Source organism: Zingiber officinale, chromosome 3A (assembly GCF_018446385.1).
Source record: "Zingiber officinale cultivar Zhangliang chromosome 3A, Zo_v1.1, whole genome shotgun sequence".
Classification (NCBI taxonomy): domain Eukaryota; kingdom Viridiplantae; phylum Streptophyta; class Magnoliopsida; order Zingiberales; family Zingiberaceae; genus Zingiber; species Zingiber officinale.
In genome coordinates this window covers 49,811,671-49,816,492 of record NC_055990.1, presented here as the reverse complement: position 1 = coordinate 49,816,492, position 4,822 = coordinate 49,811,671, and positions in this window count along the sequence as shown.

Here is a 4,822-nt window from a genome sequence, read left to right as displayed (position 1 = left end):
TAACTAAATGATGCTCCCACTGAATTCTATAATTCATGTGGGACAAGATCCACATCATACTAACCCTTGAGTTAGATTTGGCTAATACGCCCAAGATTTAGTATGATCGGTAGGTAACGATTTACCAATTACATCTCTATGCAACTCTTGTTTATAGGATCATTATCCGCAGTTATATTAAAATTTGAGTTAGCTTTAGCTAATACGCCCAAGAATTAATATAAATATGATTTATGTCCTTTCTTTCCAACCATTGGAAGAATGCCTATAGTTGTACTCGATCCAACCGAGCAAACTAGGAATACTCAATCTAATTGAGTTTGTACTCGCCCATGCGTTGATAAGCGGGACCAAGATTGTCCCTCCGTACCCTACCAAGATAATATGTGTTGCTCTACTTTGGCAGATTCAACAACACATGTGATCGACGTAGTGATAGGCATCACGGCACGGTAGGCATTAGAGTTGACACGATTTAGATCTAATCTAATCGTCGATGTGTATCAAATACGCGAAAGATCTAATCTATTCGAAGGGTGCATCATGTGCACGACTTAGATCTAATCTAATCGTTAGGCACTAATTAATTACTTAATCATGCATCACATACACACAAGCAATTAATTAAATTAATTTGTGATTAGTCATGGTCCTACTACGATCTTCTCAAGCCAATGAGAAGATCGGATGGTCAACCTAGGCTCAACAGCTTCTCAAGCTCCGATCTTTGACCACCTTGTGTTGCTCGCGCCCTCCTCGTAACTCCGTCTCGAGTGGACCTTCCACCGCTCCAATTTTGTACATTACAATTTTGAAACACGAGTTACATTCGAGTCTAAACTAATTTACAACAAGAATAGATAATAGAGAAAGGCACGACGCGCTGGTCGCGAATCAAATGTACAACACGCACAACACAAATGACGGCGCACGGGCCGTAATATGAATTACAACACAAATCCAATCAGATTGGGTCTTTTTGGGCCATGACTATCACAAATTATACATAATTCTAAATTATGTAATTTTCATAATTTTCTGTAATTTTAATACTACTTTTTACAATTTTTACGAGTAAAATTTTCCGACAGTCCCGTTTAGCGTTTTTCGGGCGCAATCGCGGAATGAATCCCCTTGCAAGGGCAGCGCCCCTACCCGCGATCTAACCATCGCGAGTGTCCCTTAGCGATCCAATAGATCCTTAGCCCGCTGTTCCAAAATAAGTTGGGGCGAAACCTTGCCGTTTTAGAAAAATCTTCTCGGTAGTCGAAGCCTACAAGTGACTAAACACTTGTGCTTCGCTTCTACGTGAAACTTACTCATAAAAATAATTAAAAACCTAAATTTACAGAAAATCACAGAACCTACATTTTTCATAAAAATGAAAACTAAACTCGTACAAGACCTCGCACGTGGCTCTGATACCACTGTTGGATTTTTCGGGCCGCGAAAACCGCTTTTTTGCATCGCGGAAACCCCGAAGCCCCAAGCCACCGGATCCATGCGAAGTAGAAATAAAACAAAAATACGAGTACAAGTTTCTAATCTAGATCTACACTAGATTTACAAAGAGGAAACCCTTTATACCTTCGATGCGTGCCCTTTTTGTATCCCGCTCGTCCAAGGAGATGTAGGATCTCAAGTTGTCAAAGTAGACAACTCTCTAGAAGTATCCAAACGAACTAATTAGGTGGAGAAGACCAAACAATAGGTGTGCTAGCACCTAGATGGTGTTCGGCCAAGAGAGGAGAGGAAGAACAAGAAGAGAGAGCACTTGAGGAAGAAGAAGATGTAAATGACACTTGAATGAAAAATGAATTCATTCACTTCACAAAAGTGGCCGGCCACTTCCACAAAAGTGTAACCCCCATTTTGCATTAAGTGTGGCCATTAAAGAGATTTGTAACCTCCATGAGGTGACACACACATGTGCTAAACATGATGATGTGGCACCTCATCATTGGCCACTTAATGCCAAGTCACAAATGATGTGGCATAAAGTCAAGTCAAACTTGACTCTTCCTCTTCCTCTCAAGTCAAGTCAAACTTGACTTAATCTCTCTCATGGTTGATCTAATCCAACCATTTAATTCAAGCCAATTTAATATAATGAATCTAATTCATTTAATTAAATTGATTTAATGAGTCATAATCTAAATTAGACTCATTGAACACATGAATCAACTTGAGTCCAACTTAATTAGCCCAATTAGGATTACTCTTAATCCAATTTGATTCATCAAATGAATCTAATCCTCTTGGTTCATCATATGAACCTAATATCCATCTAATTGTCCTTAGTGTGTAACCCTATAGGTTCTTATAACGTTGGCAATGCCCCTAAACCCATTTAGGAGCATAAGTAATGAGCGGTATCTAGCAACACATCATTACTACCCAAGTTACAAGAATGTCGAGATCCAACATCACCTTGTGACTACTAATTGTGACTCCTCACATATATGACAAGTGTCCTTCTATCCTAGACATCTAGATTGATCAATGTGAGGCATAGACCTTGTCATCCTCTGACCAATCTAAATCTTAAACTCCAAGTAGACTCACTAAATCAAATGAGCTCAATATCTCATATTGAGTCATTTGGGCATGGCCATGCACTTCGTGGTCTCACTCTATCAAGAATATCGATGTCTCTCCCGTCATATAGGAGGGATAGATCCCATATACATCACTCACATCCCTCCGCATAATTTGTTACATACCCAGTAATCGCCTTTATAGTCCACCCAGTTACGGGTGACGTTTGACGAAACCAAAGTACATAACTCCTTATGTAGGGAACCATGGTGACTTCAGGTCTAAGGATTAGTAGTTATACTAATAGCCACATGAGAAAGTATATGACACTCATATAATGATCCATGTTACTTTCTCATGGCGGGTTATTCAGTATGCATTCTCCAATGCATACCCATGTGTCAACTTGATATCTCTATATCCATGACTTGTGAGATCAAGTCATCGAGTTGACCTACATGCTAGTCTTATTGCATTAACATTGTCCCTGAATGTTAATACTCGACTAGGAAAGATTAAGAGTAGTGTTTCCTATATCATCTCACTATCGGTTCAACTAACCGATTGATATAGGTGAGAACCTTCTACTCAAGGACGCTAGTTTATTTGGCACCAATACAAGTAAGTATAATAACCAAAATACAAATGCCTTTATTTATATAAGAATATGATACAATAATTCCATAATACAATCATCAAATGATTGGCTCTATGGCTCTAACTAACAATCTCCCACTAGCACTAGTGCTAATCAGTGTAGACTCTAAGCCCCAATGACCTAGTGTGACCATCATGCTTCCTCTCTGCCAAAGCCTTGGTCAAGGGATCTGCGATGTTAGCCTCTGTAGGTACTCTGCATATCTTCACATCTCCTCTCTCGATGATCTCTTGAATGAGATGGAAGCGCCGTAGTATGTGTTTGGTCCGCTGGTGTGAGCGAGGTTCCTTCACCTGTGCTATAGCTCCATTATTGTCACAATAGAGCTCAATAGGGTCAGCGATACTGGGAACGACCCCAAGTTCAGTGATGAACTTGCGGATCCAAACTGCCTCCTTTGCTGCCTCTGATGCAGCAATGTACTCGGCCTCTGTTGTAGAATCAGCTACTGTGTTCTGCTTCGAACTCTTCCAGCTCACAGCACCGCCATTAATGCAAAATACGAACCCTGACTGTGATCGATAATCATCCTAGTCGGTCTGGAAGCTAGTATCACTATAACCCTTTACAGTTAGCCCATCATTGCCTCCATATATCAAGAAATATTCTTTAGTCCTTCTCAAGTACTTAAGAATATTCTTGACCGCTATCTAGTGATTTTCACCTGGATCTGACTAGTATCTGCTCGTCATGCTCAAAGCATACGAGACATCAGGTCGAGTACATAGCATGGCGTACAAGATAGATCCTATGGTTGAGGCATAAGGGATCTGATCCATGCGGTCTCTCTCCTCTCTAGTAGAGGGACCTTGAGTCTTCGAAAGACTCATGCCATGTGACATCGGCAGAAATCTCTTCTTGGAGTTCTGCATGGCAAACCGAAGGAGTACTTTGTCAATTTATGTACTCTGACTTAGGCCAAGCAATCTCTTAGATCTATCTCTATATATTTGTATCCTTAGAATGCGGGATGCCTCACCTAAGTCCTTCATTGAGAAGCAACTCCCTAGCCAGGTCTTGACAGACTGAAGCAAAGGGATGTCCTTCCCAATGAGTAGTATGTCATCCACATACAATATGAGGAAGACAACTATATCCCCTACAACCTTCTTGTAGACATAAGGCTCATCTTCGTTCTTGATGAAACCAAACTGCTTGATTGCATCATCGAATCAAAGATTCTAACTCCGAGAAGCTTGCTTTAGTCCATAAATGGACCTATGCAGCTTGCATGCTCTGTTAGTATGTTGTGGATCTATAAAACCCTCAGGTTGTGTCATGTACACATCCTCGAGTAGGTTTCTATTCAGAAACGTGGTTTTGACATCCATCTGTCATATCTCATAGTCATGGTAAGCTGCAATAGCAAGCATGATCCGAATAGACTTAAACATCGCTACTGGAGAAAAGGTTTCATCATAGTCAATACCATGAATCTGCTTGAAACCTTTAGCTACCAAGCAACCCTTATAGATAAGTCCATCCATGTCAGTCTTTCTCTTAAAGACCCACTTACACCCAATGGGTTTTACCCCTTCAGGTGGATCAACCAAAGTCCAAACTTGATTGGTGTACATGGATTTCATCTCGGATCTGATGGCCTCTAGCCATTTCTCAGAATCTGGT